This window comes from Pantherophis guttatus, chromosome 2 (assembly GCF_059756535.1).
Source record: "Pantherophis guttatus breed Tessera chromosome 2, ASM5975653v1, whole genome shotgun sequence".
NCBI classification, from domain to species: Eukaryota; Metazoa; Chordata; class Lepidosauria; order Squamata; family Colubridae; genus Pantherophis; species Pantherophis guttatus.
Window position 1 is genome coordinate 80,501,865 of NC_142064.1, and position 21,599 is coordinate 80,523,463.

Here is a 21,599-nt window from a genome sequence, read left to right on the forward strand (position 1 = left end):
TTCTTCATCTTTATCTTGATCTCGAACAGGGAACACCCTGGGCTTCATCAAATGCTCTGAGTTTACAATGTTGTGGCAATGCTCTTCCTAGCAGTTTAAACTGTTGTTGTTATTGTTGGTGTGTGTGTGTGTGTGTGTGTGTGTGTGTGTGTGTGTGTGTGTGAATTCAAAATCCCCTTCAAGCCAGGGGTGAAATTCAGCAGGTTCTGACAGGTTCTGGAGAACCGGTAGTGGAAATTTTCAGTAGTTCGGAGAACTGGCAAATACCACCTCTGGCTGGCCCCAGAGTGGGGTGGGAATGGAGATTTTGCAGTATCCTTCCCCCAGGAGTGGGGGGGGGAAATGGGGATTTTGCAGTATCTTTCCCCTGGAGTGGGGTGGGAATGGAGATTTTGCAGTATCCTTCCCCCAGGAGTGGGGAGGGAATGGGGATTTTGCAGTATCTTTCCCCTGGAGTGGGGTGGGAATGGAGATTTTGCAGTATCCTTCCTCCAGGAGTGGGGAGGGAATGGGGATTTTGCAGTATCCTTCCCCCTGGAGTGGGGTGGGAATGGAGATTTTGCAGTATCCGTCCCCAAGCCACATCCACCAAGCCACAGCATGCCCACCAAGCTAATCCCACAGAACCGGTAGTAAAAAAATTTGAATTTCACTACTGTTTTAAGCCATGAACGACACCATCTCTTGACCTACCTGCATACAGGAACATGGGAAGGATTAAACATATACTTCCCAGAAGCTTTCAAATTTCTTATTGGGTGTATATGAATTGATGTGAATACTATGATTTATCTGAATTATTGTACTGATCCTTCTGCTTTTTTTTTTTAATTTGATTTATATGCCGCCCTTCTCCGGAGACTCAGGGCGGCTTACAATGCGTTAAGCAATAGCCTTCATACTTTTGTATATTTATACAAAGTCAGCTTATTGCCCCCACAAACTGGGTCCTCAATTTACCTACCTTAGAAAGGATGGAAGGCTGAGTCAACCTTGAGCCTGGTGAGATTCGAACTTACAGTAATTGCAGGCAGCTGTTCTTAATAACAGGGTGCTTTAGACCACTGTACTACCAAGGCTCTTTTCAATTAAATTAAATCAATTGTATTTGATGCTTCAATGGATGCATCAAATACAATTGACTTAATTTAGTCAGCTGCTTTCCTTTGATAACAGGGCTGTAGGAACACTGTGACGGTTGTAAGTGTGAGAATTGGTTGTAAGTCACTTTTTTCAATGCCATTGTAACTTCAAACAATTGCTAAACAGATGGTTAAAAGTCAAGGACTACTATACCTAGTCTGGATGGTGCATAAGATCCTGGTAACTCTTTTTTAGACTGGCCCCAATTTTGCCTATTATAGAAGCATGCATTGAAAATAAATCAAGCAAATGTTATAACTATCTCCTGGGACCTCTCAAGCATCGCCAAAGAATATGCTGCACCTGTGTTGGACTCCATCTCCCATCAACCTAAGCCAGCTGAGTCAATAGGACTTTGAAACATGCGAAGTGTCAGATATCTGATCACTGGGTCAGCTAACCTAGGAATGTAGATGCTGGCTGGCTGAAGCTTCTCAGAATGTCAGAACAATAAATCTGTTAAGCTGTTCTATGTTTATATAATGCCTTGGGAGAGGGAAGTACATTCCTTTTTTTTTTTTTTTTTTTGAAATAATAAAAACAGATTTCTGGCAACCACAGGTAATTGACCCAAGGACATCCTGGGTGTCAGTCTAATTGCTAAATTGGGTCTTGGCACAGCCAGCTAGACAATGGAGGCAACGAGCCAACACTGCAGTGACAAATATTGTATATTGCCAAAAATTTCAATGCATTAAAGCAATTAGTCAGCCTCCATCAGACTGATGAAACCGGACTGTTAGGAGAAAGCTGTTAATTTAAGCAAAACTGAAAACCCAGGACGGGTGCCCCTTATTGGTTTTAAGGAGAAAAACCAAGAATCTTACAGCTTCATTGTACAATTGCAGTGGCTGCCATCTCACTCCAAGGACTGCTGCTCATTACCCTTCTGAGTATCTCAAGCACATCTTTCTTGCTATAGGATTAAATGGGGCAGAGGCAGTGGTGGGATTCAAATAATTTAACAACCGGTTCTCTGCCCTAATGACCAGCTGGGTAGGCGTGGCTTGATGGTCATGTGACCGTGTGGGCGTGGCCAAACTCAACATCACTCACATCGATGGGCACTTTGCTTTAGCTGTTACAATGTAATAAGGGTTAACCAGAGAGGCAGTTTCTGTAAGCAGGACAATAAAGATTAGGCTAGAAATAACACCAGAATATTTCCTTCCTGCCTTCCTTACAGGATTAGCCCTGTAAAGTGGAAAAAAACAAAATAAGATTTCTTCCAACAACCGGTTCTCCAAACTGCTTAGAAAGTTAACAACCGGTTCTCCCGAATAGGTGCGAACTGGCTGAATCCCACCACTGGGCAGAGGCACATGTTTTTCGAAAGCAGTCTTCCTCGACCTGCTGCCCTTTATATGTGTTGTCAGAGCATCAGATTGGGAAATCCTGATTTAATTGAAAAACCAAACCAAACCCAAGATTGCTATAAGAAAAATAAAAAGCCCAATTCACCAATATCCCCATGATATCTACATGATGTGTGATCGTGCTCTTGCCTTATTCAGTTATCCGCTGTTGGTGTCATTTTCCGTGTCATATCCAACTTTATAGTTACTTCATCATGAAACAGGTTAGACAAGGAAGCTTTGAGGAGGTTTGGTGTATCTCTGCATCTTTATCCAAGTGCAATATTTGAAGGAATTGGATGTCTTTAGTCTACTGAAAAGGACCGGGGTGTGTTGTGGCTCCGTTGCCTGAGCCTGGGCTATCGACAGATGCAGACTCTGAGAGTGAGGAAGAGGAGTTGACAAGGCCTCCCTCTCCAGGACCCTCCTCTCTGGCAATGCCTCCGGAGGACACCGAAGGCCAAAAGATAGGCTCAGAGCCAAGCATGTCCCCGCAGCCGCAGGTGGAAACTGACGAAGGAGATAAGTGCTGGCTGGACCCTCGCCAGAGGCGCAGGGAGAAGCGTGCGCAGCAGAGGGGAAGGCGTGCCAGAGATTAGCTGAGTCACTGGACCACACCCCACAGGGTATAAATGTGGGTGTGGTGGCCGGTTCAGTTTGTGACGAGCAAAAACTAGAAATAATCCATGATCTCTGCGTTACTGGACTTTGCCTGCTTTATCGGACTGCATTTGGATTAATCCTTGTATTGTTGAAAACTCTGCCTGTTTTATCGGAATGCTGGCAGTCTAATCTTTGTTTTGTGTGAGTAAAGTCTGAATTGGCAGCTAGCCACTGGGTTGCTGCCAGCTTTATTTTCAAAGAATTTTGTCGTGTGGCTTATTAACTCCGGGCCATCTGTGGGGGGTGCGTGAGTGGAACGGGGACAGAACAGGGTGACATAATAGCAATGTTCCAATATTTGAGGGGATGCCACAACAAAGAGGGTGTAAACCTATTTTATAAAGCATTAGAAAGCAAGACAAGAAGCAATGGATGGAAACTAATCAAGGAGAAAAGCAACCTAGATCTAAGGAGAAATTTCCTGGCAGTGAGAACAGTGAACTAGTGGAATGGCTTGGCTTCACAACTTGTGGGTGCTCCATCACTGGAGGATTTTAAGAAGAGATTGGACAGACATTTGTCTGGAATGGTATTGGGTTTCCTGCTTGAGCAGGGTGTTGGATTAGAAGACCTCCAAGGTCCCTTTCAACTCAGTTATTCTGAATAATTGTAGGAGGTGGAGATTTTCCTAGTAGGGGAAACCTTTTTTCCTGTTAATATTAACCACAAGAATATTCTGCAACCAGCCACCATAGGAATGCCTGAAATTGATTAACCCTAGTCCCGTGATGGCAAACCTATTACGCACGTGCCACAGGTGGTACGCAGAGCCCTCTCTGCGGGCACGCAAGTCGTCACCCCGGCTCAGCTCTCTCGCACATATGTGCGTGCCTCTGGCCGGCCAGCTAGTTTTTGGGTCTCTGCTGCACATGCATGGGGGGGGCGGGGTACATGTGGGAGATGCACGCACATGAGTGGGGGGAGGGGCTTAATCATGGGGGTCGCACGTGCATGCACAGGGTCATGTGTGCATTCACAGGGAATCGTGCATGCATGCATGGGGGTCACACGTGCATGTGCAGGGGGCAGGGCACATGCAGGGGGTTGTGTGTGCATGCGTGGAGCATATGCGGGGGTCGTGCATGCATATGGGAGGTCACTCACACATGCGCAGGGGTGGGGCACACAGGAGGGTCCCGTGCGCATTGCATCCATCTTCCTCAAGTGAGGCAGCTTTCATTGAAAAGCATTCTCCAGGCCGCGAAAGTCCCCCGTGCAAGTTTTAAAGCTGTGGCTGGGCACTGCAGGCCCGTCCCCCTTTCTGTCATCCCCTCCTCATGGATCCCATTCCCACTCCACCAGCCATCACGTTAGCGAGACTGGCATCAGTCGTGGCCAGGTCAGGCAGTTTCTCGGGGCAGGGAGCAGGTTGTGCGTCTCCCCAAGCGACCGAGGCACATCCAGCACAAACAAGGGCCAGAAGAAGTTCCAGCAAGAATGAGGCACCAGAGAATCAGCCACGGCTGCTTCTCAATCCCCCTCTGTCGCCCTTACTTTCCCAGGCCAGGTGAGGAGGGGTGGGGCCAGCCAGCGGTGGTATCACCTGACAGGGAGCCACAGCAGGGGGCCCAAAGAGCTGCACATGGCTCCAGAGTTGCGGGTTGCCGACACCCGTACTATATAGTAGCAAAGTCAACAACCAAGGTATTTTAGAAAATATTCCCTACTTATAAGAACCTCTAATACTAGATGATGAAGTTAGATTAGCACAGCAGTCCTTGCCAACTAAGGAGGCTACAGGAACTGATGAGATACCCACAGAAATATGGCAAGCTATAGAAGAAGAATCAATCAAAGTTCTAACCCAGCTGTGCAGCAAATCTGGAGAATGTCATAGTGTCCAACAGAACCATACTTTATGTAGTAATTCATTTCCAGGTCTTAAAATTAATTTTGAAGTCTCAAATTAGAAGTGCATCTCAATTTTTTTTCCCCTGAATCTTTTGGAGAGGTCCAGTAATGTCAGTCTGTGAGAAATTTATTCTGTTCTCTTTTAATGTGAATTTATTGTTGAACTTTCAAAAAGGAGAAGGGAAATTCAGTTCCTCTGACTTTACGTTTCAACAATTTTACAATGCGGTCCTCCAGTTGAAAGGATTGTACAAAAACTTTATATTAATGAAAAGCAAATACAAAAAGTCATTATTAAATATAATTAAAATTCTAAAGAATTCTAAATAGGTAAAAATGTGCAGTTTTTTTTAAAAAATCTCATAGTAATTTAAAAATAATAAGAGAATAAGATGGAACAAAGAAACAGAGTATCCAAAACTGTCAATCTCTCTCTCTCTCTCTCTCTCTCTCTCTCTCTCTCTCTCTCTCTCTCTCTCTCTCTCTCTTTCTTTCTTTCTTTCTCACTGAGGAACTGAAGAGATAAAGTTTGTATTATTTATTTCCTAAGACCTTTGAAATTAGGACAAGAGATACATAAAATAAATGTAATTAGAGTGGACTTTCCTCCAAAATAAAAACAGAAATATTAAAATGGAAGCAGAACAAATCTGACATGCTCAATTTTTTTTCTCCTTCATTTTTCTTGCTTTTTCTAAAAACCAGATTGCTAAAATGCTTCTTCTGATATGGATATTCAGCCTTTTAACCTTTTGAAGCATGCACCTAATCTTGTTTATTATCATTGATTCATTTTCCCTGACACTCAAATTTCTTGAAACAATTGCTTTATTGACTTGGCCTTTTAAACCTTGTGACCATTGACTTTGCATTTATATTCTTATGGAGCAGAACTCATGACATTATAATGCATTCCCACTGTCTAGCTTTTATTTATTTAGCATATGGCAAATACATGGATTTATAGTAGTTCAAATGTTAATGTCCAGTCCACCCAGACATTCAAGGACAGGGTGGTCTATGTTGAAAAAAAATCAGACATTGGGCCGGTGTAAACTCTTGATGGACATTCAGACACAATGTGATGGATATTTTGTTGAGGAGCACCACAGTCACACTGAGGGGTAGAAACAAGACCCCACTTAAACAATGAATCCTGGCAGATACCATGTTGGGTATGGATCAGAGTTGACCAATGCTGGCGAGGAAGGTCAAAACCTGGCACCTTTTGTGTAGGGTCATCTATGTAACTGCCTGTATCTGGGTGTTCAGCAGCCCATTTGGTTTTCCACTGTGTGTTGACTGTCTAGTTATTTCTTCTAGATTGTGAACATTTTACCTGTTTCAGTATACTCTTATTTTTTATTTTCTTATTTTGCTTTCTACTCTAGACAATTGTCAATTTTAGCTTCTTTTAATATGCCGGTGAAATATACATTTTTGGTAAATTTGAGCAAACTAGGAAGTTTGTATCAGAGATGGGTTTCAGCAGGTTCTGACCAGTTCTGGAGAACCGGTAGCGGAAATTTTGAGTAGTTCAGAGAACCAGTAAATACCACCTCTGACTGGCCCCACCCCCATCTATTCTCTGCCTCCTGAGTGCCAACTGATCGGGAGGAAATGGGGATTTTGCAGTAAACTTCCCCTGCCACGCCCACTAAGCCATGCCCACCAAGCTTTGCCCTGCCACGCCCACCAAGCCACACCCACAGAACCGGTAGTAAAAAAATTTGAACCCCACCACTGGTTTATATGCCTCCTAGTAAGAGGCTGAGGCACAAATCTATTTTGCTCATATTTCAATAGGAATGCATCGAATTCTCTCTTCCCAAACTTACAGTTGAATAAGAATACAATTAATCCTTTGGATATTTTCACCGTGTACTGTAGGTTTGCAAAGTAAACAACAACAGAAAACAAAAAAAACAGATATCTAATGGATACCAATGTATTGTGTCTGATATCTTGAAGTTGTATCAGGCACATCTATTAAGGGTTAACTCACTTATAAGTCACACAAGAATCCTGAGACTTTTACCAGCATAATTAATGTTGATAAAGACAAGTCTGGGATGTTTTACAGATTTAAACTGTTTTAAATGATTTAAATTGTATGGCACATTGGGACCATATGACTGAGGAATAATTTCATAAATTATAAATAACCTCCTGAAGCAGATACTGTTAGGTATGTATAAACGGCTTCTCAAAATTTTCCATTTGTGGGTGGAAAATGAAGCAGCAGGGAATTTCATTAAATTTTCCAATTTAATATTAAATATTAGGGAGAATAATTCCCTAATACCTTTGCTGAGGTATGGTTTATAGTTATTCTCCCTCAAAACAGCTTTCGGTAGGGTGACCAACGTTTTTCATCTTCTGAAACAGCAAGCATCATTCTATTGCTAAAATAGGAAATTCATGTACAGGTAGTCCTTCACTTAATGACCACAAATGAGCCCCAAATGTCTGTTGCTAAGCAAGAGAGCTGTTAAGTGAGTTTTGCCCCATTTTACGAACTTTTCGTGCCACAGTTGTTAAATGAATCATTGCAGTTGTAAGTTAGGAACACAGTTGTTAAGTGAATCTGATTTCCTCATTGACTTTGCTTGTCGATGAATTTTGGTCATGTGACCATGGGGATGTTGCAAGGGTTGTAAGTGTGAAAAATGGTCACAAGTCACTTTTTTTCAGTGCCATTGTAATTTTGAATGGTCACTAAATGAACTGTTGTAAGTCGAGGACTACCTGCGTTGCTAAACTACAGCCTTCATCAGTAGCCGTGCTAACTGGGATTACTGCAAATTACAATACAGGTGGAGAGCTGTGATTTCTCCATCTGAATTCTAAGGACTTTCGTTTGTGTGTGCCTGTAATGTATGTGTCTGTGTCTGTGCATAAACACAAACACACAAACATATATACACATACCTGCATATGTAGAAAGTATCAGTATAGCATTTTGTTATTTCAATATATAAAGACGCCGAAGAAAATGTTGAAGGAAATTAGAAAAGGAAAATATGAGTACACAGTGAGGAATAGAAAATAGCACTAGAGGCAATAAAGAGAAGCTATTCAACAGTAATTACTTTCATAAAGAAGACATAATTAAAGGGGCAATAGTGACAAGCGGGAAACCTTTAATTAATGTTTAAAAACAACTTTCCCAAAAGGCATTTATTCTGAATCAACAGTATAGAAGCATCTTGCCCAAAGGGAAAAACATTGCTGGCTCTTCTCTTTTTAATGCCATTTAAAACTGCAGAAAAGCAGTGAAAATAGAAATGGTGACTGCAGGGAGGGAAACTATTGCATTGGGGAAAATTTGAAATTTAGCACGAACGGAAATTATGTACAGCAGTGCTGTTTTTCAAACTTGGCCATTTTAAAATATGTGGACTTCAACTCCCAGAATTCCCCACCAATTCCCCAATCAGCATGCTGGCTGTGGAATATTGGGAACTGAACTCCATATACCTTAAAGTTGCCAAGTTTGAAAAGCACTTCTTATATAGCAGTGGTGAAATCTAAAAGATTTTCCTACCGGTTCTGTGGGCATGGCTTGGTGGGGTCATGTGACTGGGTGGGTGTGGTTATGTAGTCATGTGACTGGGGGGTTTCAAAAGACAGAAACTTACTTTAACGATGTCCTGCTGGAGCAGGGGGTTGGACTAGATGACCTCCAGGTCCCTTCCAACCCTGGATTGCTGTGCTCTTTCAAGGTATCCTCCGAAGTTGCATCTGGTGCCAGGTTTGTGTTCCTTCCTCTCCTTTTTCCCTCCCTCCCTCCCTCCCTCTCTATTTCTTTCTTTCTTTCTTTCTTTCTTTCTTTCTTTCTTTCTTTCTTTCTTTCTTTCTTTCTTTCTTTCTTTCTTTCTTTCTTTCTTTCTTTCTTTGTCAGCACCCCCCCACCCCCGTTTTTGGCCTAGCAGGTCTCAGGGAAGCCTCCAGGGAGCAAAGACGGACCCCCAATAGTAAAAAAATACTTTAAAAAGTAAAAAAAAAAAGTTCTGAGGATCATGTGGCACAGCTGATTGTCACAGCTGATTGACAGAACCTTTTTTTTTTACTTTTTTAATCCATTTTTTTACTATCTATTGCCTGAACAGGTAGTAAAAAAATGCTTTAAAAAAGGAGGAAAAATGTTCAGAACAGCGGGGGGGGGAACAGCTGTGCCGCGAGATTTAGATTCGTTAGAAAGCAGGATTTCCTGCTTTCTAGCAAATATAAATTGTGCGGCACAGTTGATTGTCGGAAGTAGCGGTTTGCCCGAACCGGTAGCATTTTTTTTACTACTGGTTTGCCAGAACCGGTCGAAATCATCAGCATTTCACTCCTGTAGTTTTAACCTTCTGATGGAATTGATTCCCTGGTTTGCTGTGTTTGGTGGGACTGACTGGACAAAGCAAAGAGAAAACAACAAACTATAATTTGTTGCAAATTGTATGTCTCGAGTTGTCATTTTTATGCTCCAGTTGGATTGCGAGATCTACAAATAGTATTGCTTATAGAAAAATGTCTATGAAAAATGCATATACAGACATAAAAAACAGAAACACATGTCAACATGCATCCTTGTTCATGCTGTAGCACCTTTTTACTCACATCAGAACAGTTCAAAAAGGAAGCTGAAGCATTTTGATTTTAAACTTTTATGTTTTTCTTTTGTTGCTTAAAGGACTGCTTAATGTTTTCTAAACTCCCTTTTTTCCCCAAAAAAATTTCAAGTTATTCCATCTTCGGGGCCAAAATACATGTACAGCATAAACTGAAATGACAGGAACACTCACTTGTGACTAAATCTTATTCAGCTGAGTACCCTGTACTTCAGAATAGACATGCATAGAATCGGACTGTTAGGTGGCAGCTTTTTAGACCATTTCATTTGGAAATAAACGTTATCAAACTCAGTGGGCCTCACTCCCTCACCAGATTTGGATTGTCCTTTATTTCAGATTTTGTCCTGATTGTTTTATTTAACCAAATACAGCCAGGAGTGTGCAGTCCGTAGCAAAATAATATTTCCTTATTTTTCCCTTTGCCGTTAAAAATGTAGTCAACTGTTCAAAAGTAATCTCTATATTTTTTATGTTTCAGAGAAACTGTCTCTTTCTTAGAGCTAAAATGGAAATATTAACTGTACAGCCAGCATGATGTAATACTTAAGGTTAAGACCAGAGGGAGCCAGGTCCCCACGCAGCCATATATTTCCTTATTATACTTCAAATCTCCCATATGGCCCCAGTTCTCTCAGTGGATTACAAATGTATTAAAATATTTAAAAACAACAACAACCACCCAATAAAACTACCCAACCATACTTTAGTACAGTGCAATTAATAAAAAGCACAGGAAGGTTATAGATCACATCAAACCATAATCCTCATATAAAGCAAGCTCATAAAATCGCCAGACTCCAAGACTATAAATGGCAGAGAGCCTAGTGCTGAAAATGCAGTTATTTTAAATACTTAAAATAACAATTATACAAAGTATAAGTATAATTTTATTTCTATACCGCCCTTCTCCCGAAGGACTCAGGGCGGTGTACAGCCTATTTAAAAACACAAGACAAACATCAATTAAAAATTTAAAATTATTAAATAAATTTGGCTCAATTTAAAACCCCAGAAATTTAAAATACCCCAATTTAAAATTATTATGTTGATAGCCCGGCCTGGCGGAACAACAGGGTCTTCAGTGCACAGCGAAATACCCGGAGGTCGGAGATCTTACGCATTTCTGGGGGCAGTTCATTCCACAGGGCTGGGGCTCCCACAGAGAAGGCCCTCCCCCTGGGTGTCGTCAGCCGATATAACTTGGCCGATGGCACCCTGAGGAGACCCTCTCTGTGGGAGCGAACTGGCCGGTGGGAGGCTATTGGTGGCAGAAGTCGGTCTCGAAGGTTCCACAGAAGGCCTTCTGCCCCTTAGTGTCACCTGAGGCGCTTCCAAGGGAAGGGATGGGTAACAAGGGTGCTTTTAGAGGGCCTTGGTAGGCCTATGGGATGAAAGAGCTTCACAAACAACACCTCAAACTGAGCCAGGAAACAGGCTTTCCACCAAGTTAGGACACATGCTGCCTGTACAGTTAGTCTTTGACTTACAATCAGGGGTGAAATGTAAAATTTGTTACTACCGGTTTTGTGGCCGTGGCTTGGTGGTGGTGGTGGGGTGTAATGTGACTGGGTGGGCGTGGCCAACTTTTTTTTTTTTTTAACTTTTCAAAGCATTTTTTCCTGCAAACTCTTCGGCTGAAGAGGTTGCAAAAAATGCTTTGAAAAGCCTCTGCCAATCAGGCAACTCAGCTGGGATCGTCAGAGATTTTTCAAAGCATTTTTTTTACCATCTCTTCGGCCGAAGCAGGTTGCAGAAAAAAATGCTTTGAAAAGCCTCTGACGATCCCAGCTGAGCTGCGCAATCATCAGAGGCTTTTTTTTTACTTTTAAAAGCATTTTTTCGTCGGAAGATGTTGTAGAAAAAATGCTTTTAAAAGTAAAAAAAAAAAAAAGCCTCTGATCATGCAGCTCAACTGGGCATGGTGAGGGGGGGAGGCCCACAGGGATTTTTGCTACCGGTTCTCCAAACCACCCGCCATCGCTACCAGATCAGGCGATCTGGTCCAAACCAGGAGCATTTCACCCCTGCTTACAATGGTTCATTTAATGATCATTTAAAGTTAAAACACCATTGAAAAGAGTGAATTATGATTGCTTTTCACACTTACAATATTTGTAGACCTCCATGGTCACATGATCCAAATTCAGGTCATTGGCAATTGGTACGTATTTATGATGATTGTTAAAAAAAGGGGGGGACACTGTGTCTCAGTGGCTAAGATGCTGAACTTGTCGATCGAAAGGTCAGCAGTTCAGCGGTTCGAATCCCTAGTACCACGTAATGATGTGAGCTCCCGTTACTTGCCCCTGCTTCTGCCAAACTAGCAGTTAGAAAGCACGTAAAAAATGCAAGTAGAAAAATAAGGACCATCTTTGGTGGGAAGGTAACAGCATTCCGTGTGCCTTTGGCGTTTAGTCATGCTGCCACATGACCACAGGGACGTCTTTGGACAGTGCTGGCTCTTCGGCTTTGAAACATATTCAAAAGATGCAAATGCACTATTTGTATTGGGCATAAGGGTGCACAAAAACAATTATCAGAATTTGAGTGAATGTAACATGCAAAAATGTTATTAAAAGCTGTTGATGCGAATGTTCATTTTAGACAAAATTGCAAAGACAACATTCATTAAGCTAGGAAAGGTCTTAGCAAGAGTGGTGGTGTAAAGTAATCACTTAGTTTGTAGCATTCCTTCTCAAGGTGGACTTGGCTGGCAGTTGGAATCTGGAAAGCTATGGATTCTTCACTCTTATGAAAGTATTCTTCATAATTTTATTTCAATTTCTTTTGACAAAATAAAATCAAATTGTGTGAATCAAAAATTGAGAAAAACGGTAAAGATGAATTTTGCCCTCTTTGCACTTGCGTCAGAAGCACTGAGGTGCTTCAAGGTTGAAAAGATTACCCGCTGACATCACTGTTGCCCTGGGGACCCCTAGGGGCTCCTTTCATATCCCTGGCAGGAGCTGGAGTGAAGGACAAGAGCTCAAACCTGCCCAAAGATAGCTCTCGGGTTTCAAACGCGGGCTTGCTCACCTCCTGCTTAGCATTCCAAGTTATCACTCGAGCCACCATGCTCCTTTTAAGATGAATTTAAATGGTCAAAATCATCAATCCCTCCTTGAATTAGACGCAGTGATAAACACATCATCAACAACCACTTTATCAATCTTGTGAACTAGTTACCAATTTAAATCAGGAATAATGATACTACTAATTATAATAATAAAATACAAATTAGATGGCTGGGTGATGTCATTGAGCTTGAAGCACATGGTCTGTCCTTAATGATTTCTTCTCTGCTTCCACAGGAATGAAATCTTGCACAGCCCAGATAAGTCATGGCCGGTCATGGGAAAATGGTTACCGCTGGTGGTAATCTAAGCATGTTTACTTAGTAATAAGTTCTACTGCAGTGATGGCTAACCTTTTTGACATTGCGTGCCAGGAAGGGGGGGAGGCGGGGGAGGTTCACGCATGCGCATGCCCACACCCATAATTCTATGCACTCTGCCCTGCGCATGCGTGCACAATTCCCCCTCCCCTCTTGCTCCTGGCCCGTTTTTCTTTGTCACCTGGCTCCAGATCCTCTCTGTGCATCTGGGGAAGGTGAAAACAGCCTTCCCCACCTACCCCCAGGCCCTCCGGAGGCAGAAAACAGCCTGTTTCCCTACTTCTGATGGGCCGAAAAGGCCTGAAAATCAGGTGGCCGGCACGCACATGCACGCCAGAGCTGAGCTGGCGTGCCCACTGATATGGCAATGCGTGCCACCTGTGGCACGCGTGCCATAGGTTCGCCATCACGGTTCTAGTGTATTCAGCAACATTTATTTCTGTGAAAATGTTGACAGGATTTCAACCGTATCTTTGACTATTGAGAAGTAAGCCAGGATACAAGACCGCTGCCTGACGGTCACAGTGGGCTAGTGCTATACCTGTGAATTACTGAGAATCTTATATTCCCTGAGAAGCAAATGCAGTAACTCCTGTCTCACAAGGGGACGTTGGGGAGGATTAGCAAGATAAATCACTAATCATGCTGTATGTCTAAAGTCTCAAGGACATGATAATGACTTCATGCTAAAGATAGAATGCTGAGACAGAGATTAGTAGCTGCGTCAAACACAGAAAAAGAAGAAGGGGGCACCAGTCGTTTTGGAGAATGATACCTGCAGTGCAGAGGTGCAGCAAAGATGGAGGCCACAGGGAATAAGAAAGGTATCACGGCTGTGCCAGGTTCTGTGGGATCCAGTATCTCTTTTGAGAAAAGATAAGACATTGCATATATAATACTCTTAATATGAACAGTCCATCGTATTGTTTCTTCTTTGAAATATGGATAAAGTTGAACATAGTTTTGTGAGGAAACCAAATGATTGTTGTTGTTGTTGTTGTTGATGATGATGATGATCATCATCATGACTTCTTTTGATGTCTCGATACATTATTTTTACCTGACTCATTTATTTGTCCAAGCTATTGTGTCTCCTTGCAGATTGTGCACATATATCATAAAGATATACATTAAACATACCTTCACATTAGAAACTTCAAAGTGGTGGTGTAAACAACTAGAATAGACTGAAAGGGCTTTGCAGAAGTGTGAAGTTTCACACTAGCAGCACCTCAAGACTAATGATTTAAAGCTAACTATATTATTCAGGTTCCCCATCACATGATATATTTTTTTCTTTTTCTTTTTGGACACAGAAATAACTTTAAAATATTGAATATAAAAGTGAGCAATTAAGAAAACTTTTTAAAAGTGCTAATTGATTTTTTTTTTTTACAATAGGACAATTGTTTATTTTGCAAGGGTGTTCAAAGGGTAGAATTAATGTAAAGGTATGGGATTTAGCTTTGAATGATAGTGTAACCTAAAGCATGTGTTTAATGAAAAATTACATTTTTGATAGGTAGTTTATGTTGTATCAGTCCAAGGAATCTTATGCCATAATTTGTTTATTCTTAACATCTCCTAAGATGCTGCAATTTTTGCTTGGTAATGAATAATTCTTCAGTACAGCATTTGTCATATCTAAGTAGATCTTTTAGGAAGTAATTGTTTGGACCATTTAGTTATTGGTTCAAACATGTTTGACTCCTAAATATTACTTTTTGTCACACAGTCAGCCAGATGTTCAGACTGAATTTGGCATTTTTATCCATCTATGGAATCCTTTCCAAGGATCTAATAATAACAAGAGTAACAGAGTTGGAAGGGACCTTGGAGGTCATCTAGTCCAACCCCCCTGCTCACGCAGGAGACCTATACTAGGGATTCGAACCACCGAATTGCCGACCTTTCTGATCGACAAGCTCAGCGTCTTAGCCACTGAGCCACCTAGCCAGGTCCTCTAGGATAAACAGATGTTGTTACTTGATGGTGTTAAAGGTATTGTTGCAGCATATAAGATTTTCCAAGTAAAACTGCCTTTTGAAATTGACTGACGGTGATTTCGTCAATGTTGATGGTGTGCAAGTGGTTCTCTAGATACTTTGTGATTGCACGCAAGGCACTCCACGCTACTGGTACTGTCTTTGCTTTCTTCTCCTACTGTTATTCTACTTCTATTTGCAGGCCTTTGTATTTTGTGATTTACTCTAATTCTTTCTCTTGTATTCTGCTGTGTCCAAGTATTGCCACATCCACTATCCAGACTGTTTTGTCTTTCTTATTGAATAATAATAGAATAATATTAATAACGTCATGATGATGATGATTTGTTATAGCTGCTCCTGCTTTGTTTGAGCGAGGTGAGAAGAGGCGAGACGGTATCTAATAACAGTTACCTTTATTAGGCAAGACCTCAGGCCAATAACAACAGCAAATACCCAATTCAGTAAGAACAAACAAATGAGGCAACAATTCCTGTCACGCCTGCTATTTATACAGCAGCTGTCAAACGGGCGGCCAATCACGCGCTCTCATTTCTCCCGCCGGCTGAGCTGTCACTTCGCAACCAATAGGCAACACTTCCGTGTTGCTGGGCAGAGGTGTGGCTGCGTATGCTTCAGCTCCACTCCAAAAGGCTCCAAATGGCTACAGTCTGCATTTTAAGTAGACTGATTGCCATTTGTTTGGGTTTGGTTTTTTTGCCAGTTTATGCCTTTACTGTATTAATATTTTCCGATTGTATTGGATCTTTTATTATTTTGCATATTCTCTTGGGATATCTTGAACAGCTAATGAAAATTTGAGATAAACAAAATTTAATTACATAAAGCAATCTCTTATACTCTGATCTAAACCCATATTCTTTCCAGCTAAAAGAGGATCATTCTGCTACCCAGGCTTGAGGGAATAGCTAGATTTTCAGCAACTCTTGTGAACATCATCAAGGTGGTAGCCCAGAGGTGGGTTTCAGCAGGTTCTGACCAGTTCTGGAGAACTGGTAGCGGAAATTTTGAGTAGTTCAGAGAACTGGCAAATACCACCTCTGACTGGCCCCGCCCCCATCTATTCTCTGCCTCCCAAGTCCCAGCTGATTGGGAGGAAATTGCAATTTTGCCGTAACCTTGCCCTGGATTGGGGAGGGAATGGAGATTTTGCAGTATCCTTCCCCTGGAGTAGGTGGGAATGGAGATTTTACAGTATCCTTCCCCTGCCACACCCACCAAGCCATACCCAGCAAGCCATAGCCACAGAACCAGTAGTAAAACAATTTGAAACCCATCACTGTGGTAGCCATATAGCTCTCTGGAAAGATGCTGTTCTGGGAGCGGGGGATGTGCTACAACTCACAACTAGGTACATTCCTAGGTCCCAATAGATGGCATTGCTTGATTGAGGGAACCTGGAGTGTACCCACTCTGCCTGATATTACACAATGGGCAGAAACTATCAGAGTTAGTTCAATATTACCCAGTTCTCCCCTTCTTCCACCCTGCTGCTACCAACAGCTATTATTCATGTGAGTGATCTTTTGCCTCCAGTGCTTATCATTTGCTTGTACACTGTTAATTATAGAAACCCTATCAAAGGCATCTGGTTGGCCACTTCAAAATAGAATGCTGGAATGGATTTTACTCAAAATACCCACGATGAAAAAAAAACACAATTCCCATTTACAAAAGGTTGATTGAGCCTAAGCTGGCCCCATTAGTTAAATTGTCAATGACTTTAAATACATTTTCTTTTCTTCTGTCCTGGAAAACCAAACTTCTAACCAGCTCAGTTTAGTTACAGAATATGATACTGCAGGACAATCCAGAATTTTTTTCCTTCCAATACAGGTAGTCCTTATTTAATGACTACTCATACAAAGAAGAGGGGGGGGACTGTCCACCTATTCTCCAAAGCACCTGAAAGCAGGACAAGGAGCAATGGATGGAAACTAATCAAGGAAAGAAGCAACCTAGAACTAAGGAGAAATTTACTGACAGGTAGAAAAGTTAATCTAAGGAACGACTTGCCTCTAGAAGTTATGGGTGCTCCAGCACTGGAGATTTTTAAGAAGAGATTGGACGACCATTGGTCTGAAATGTTATAGGGTTTCCCGCAAGAACAGAGGAATAGACTAGAAGATCTCCAAACGCCCTTCCAATTCTCTTATTCTGTTAAATGTTCAATGGTATGATGAACCTGAATGAGTGGTACTTACGATCTTCCAGCTGTCTTAGTACTTCCGCAGTCATGTGATTCCGTTGTGGGCACTTGGCAAGTGGCTTGATCTTATGACCATTGCAGCATGCCATAGTCATGTGATCATCCTTTGCAACTTTCCCTGCCGACTTTCCCCAAGAAAAGTGAATGGGTAGCCAACAAGGAAGGCTGCAAGTCACTCCAATAGATTGCTTGAATTTTCCCTTATTCGCGGCAGCCATCTTGGCTCGGCTGCACGTGTGCCCCACTTCACGGACCACCTGTGCACCTTCCCCCACCCAGCAGCAGCCACTTACCTGCCTGCTGGCAAGCTTGCAAGCTGTCTGGGACTTATTTAATGACCACAATCCTTGCTTAATGACAACAATGGGAATTGCTGGAGTTTCCATTGATTAGCGATCAGTCACGTGACGTTGTGCGTTACAACCTTATCGCTCAGTGACAGTAATTCTGGTCCTAATTACCTTCGACAACTGAAGACTACCTGTATATGGGTTCATTTATTCTCCCCCCCACTCCAAACTAATGAATGTGATTTTTTTTCCTGGTGATTCACAGAGTTATCCTTCAGTTCTTTAACATTAAGGACAGATGGCCTGTGAATTGGTGACGAGACATGTGTGCTTGTAGTTTGATAAGTCTGAGCATCTCTTACGTGGAGAATCCACAAGTATCAAAACCAGGGCATTTAGCAAAGCTGAAATGTGATACATTGCTACAATATAGGTTGTCAATTTATTGTTGTGGTTCTATATTGCTCTGGGAGTACACAGGCCATTTGGATTTTCTTCCTCTACTGCCAAATGTCTTCAGACACCAAGAATAAAGTAAAAAAACGTACTGTAAAAACAACACACACACCCCTACACGCATTTATATCAAGAAGCCATCAGACGTTCGTAGGATTATAGAATTTTATATTTTGGTTCTTGCACAAGAAAGCTTGGCTTCTATTTTTCTTTAGGGACTCACATTTTATTTTCTATTTTTATGTTTTCAGGTTGCATGTGGACATCGTCAGAAGAGGCAGCAAAACCTTTTGGCCCTGTTTTGAAGTTTCACAGAAATAAGCAAAAATTGGATACAGGAAGCGTTGCAGAGGTGTTTTGTGGGGGAACCCTCCCCTCCCCTTCAAAAGTGGGCTCTGAATTTTAATAGCCATGATCTTGTAAAGCTCTGGGAAGTGTAAAAATTGGGACTGTGAGTCACCTGGGGTTCCAAAGCTAGAGATTTCCTACCAGTGCTGTAATAGAAAGCTCACCCAACAGATATTTTCTGTAAGGGGAAATATAATAATAAAATATAATAATAAATGAACTTGTGGGGGGGGAGAGAGCTGAATAGGAGGGGGGGAAACATCATTGGTCACTGTGACACAACTTCCTGAGACACAACTTCAAGGTCAGATGGTTGGGAATGGAAAGCAGCTACTTCCCACACTTGAAGTAACTGTTCTGAAAACATCTTCTTTGAATATAATTGGATGATGTGGGGGACAAGCAATCCCTAAGAAGGGAAAAGTTATATTTGGGGAATTTGGCACATGGATTTCTGGCTTTGCTCTACTGTATTTCACTTGACCTTTAGTAAACTATACCTTTCTCAACAAATGGAGTCAAGGATCGTTATTGCTTAAAGATTCAAGTTGAGGCAGGTCTGACAGACAGTTGTAATGGCATTCATAGTAACGTGATCTTGGGTTTTCTAATTGGCCTTCAGTCTGTAGCTATTTAAGACTATTAGACTTGATGTTAATATCCTAAAGAGTCATTCCTTTTAGTGGATGTGTCTTAAAGTAATACCCTAATGAGCAATATCAGATTTCACTTTCCAGCAGTGACCAATCCATTTGAAAAATTCAAAAGAATGTATCCTTTACTTTGCCTCACATTTACATTTTACATTAGGCATTTATTTATGTTGCTTAATGCATATTTTGTAGAGATACTGTATACTCAGAAGGTCTTTTAAAATGTATTAATTAGCCATTTTTACAGTATTATTTCTTGTGACAACTTCCTCTTCTCCAGCAGGAGTTCCCTGACTAAACTTAGCAGTTGTAGTCTTGGGTGGAAGTTACCTTTGGAGTAGTGAAAACCATTATCGTGCTATTACTAGTAGCTAAGGACTTCATTAAGAATACCTTTGTTCTCTTTTGCAAAAACTTCAGCACTTTGGAGAGTGCAAATATGATTATATTCAATTTTTCATAAAGGTGATTGAGATTCTTGATGTTTAAGTTTTGTATTTTTAGGTGTTGCGAAGTTCCCATAATTCCAAGTGAAACATTTGATAATGGGCTTACTTCTGGGAATATTTGTCTATGAGTAGATGCAAAGGAGTGGAGTTAGGGATGGGAGACAGGTTAGTTTTTACAGTGGAGACTAGGGATGGGAGAGAGGTTAGTTTGTTTAGTATTTATTTGAATATGAATTTATTTAATTTCATGTGGAATCCATTGCTGAATTGAAATCTGGTCATCCCAAATTTGCATTTCTTCAGGTTTTGCAGTATAATTTCTCAATAAAAATAATTTTAAAAGTATGTTAGAAAAACCTCTTCACACAAATACATATTTTCTTGAAAGTACTACACACACACAAAATATAGTGTTTCTAAAAATGAAACCAAACTGCAAACAAAAATGTATGCTTGGAGAAATAACCAAATGCATAAAGTTGTGTGAAAACTTTAAAGAAAAAAATCAAATGAATACAAAGCTTAGATAAATCAGGTTTTATAAATGTGAAATGAAATATAAAAAAAATAATTTTTTTTAAAAAGAATATTTTTTGAATATTTTAGGAAAGTTTATACAGAGAAGGAAAAAGAACCAAACAAGAAGTAGAAAAGTAAGATAGAAGTATCAAAATAACAAAATATCATAGAAATTATAATTTCCAGTATACCTGAATTGACTATAGATAACTTAGTACAGTATAACAGTATAGTACAGTATAAGGTAAGTATAAATACCTTAAAACCACTGTTGAACACTCAGGTGCATTACCTACATTAGACAACTCTTGAAGAGTTCCTGGAAGTTTATGATCAGTTATGTAGCCCTAGAATGAACGATCCATTTTAATTATCTGGATTAAACAATGTGAATTTAATTTTTTTTTTACACCTCTGTTCCGTAAGCTGTATTAGTTGGCAATTTGCTTCTGGGCCTAATTCAAGGTGCTGTTTTTTGACCTTTAAAAACCATCATGGCATGGGGCCAAGTCATTTGAGGAACTGCCTCTTCCCAGTTGTACCTTCCTGTCCCATCAGAAAATGGTGTATTGCAGGTCCTATCTGCTAAAAAGCTAATATATATCTGGTGGGACCCTGGAAATGGGCCTTTTCTGTCATGGTGCCTGCCTTATGGAACAACATTCCCTCTGATGTCTCCATTGCACACAACATTTTTGCAAGCCCCTTAAAACTTGGTATGTCATCAAGCTTGGCGGCCCCAAGGAAATGATAAGTTACACAGATGGCTCCATTGTGGTTAATATCTGTCATTCTCTCCTTGCCTTTTTAAAATTGTAACCCTGATTTATGTAAAAAAAATTTATGTTATTGGTTTTTTTCATTGTGCACTATTCAGAATCATATTTTGTGAGATGGACAGCTATGTAAATTTGAGGAATGAATAAATAAACAAACTACGATGCATTCTATCCATACTGCTAAAAGTCTGTTCTAATTCAAGAAGTCTTATATCAGGGATACCCAAACTTGGCAGCTTTAAGACTTGTGGACTTCAACTCCCAGAATTCTCCAGCCAGCATAGCTGGTAGAGAATTCTGGGAGTTGAAGTCCACAAGTCTTAAAGCTGCCAAGTTTGAAGACCTCTGTCTTATATCATTGAAATATTCAGACTTTATGTAAATGAGAAACCCAAATTTTGAATATCCATATATCAATTGAAAAAAAGTTGTTTCTTTTCCAATTTGCGTTAAATTCTGTGTCATTTTTACTTTGGAGCTATAAAATTATCTCGACATTGAAGCATATTCTGATAGTTAGTCATTTTTCCATAGAAGCACTCAAGCATTCTTTCCAGTAAGAGGTATAAAATATGCTGGCAGCAGTTAGCATGTACAAAGCTAATTCAGTATGCTTGGTGGGAATATATGATTCAATAAAGTAAGTAAAAATATCACAGTTGCAAAGGAAATTCAACTTTTAAGAGTTGTTTCATTTTAGTATGAATCATTTTCAAGGATTGTCAAGCTTTCATATCTGCCATTATATATGAGAGAATGACCCAACCTGATTGTACATTTCCAGCAAGTTTTAGAAAATGAATGATCCATTTTAATGATCTGGACTAGACAATGTGAATTTAATATGTTTTTTTTTCCCACT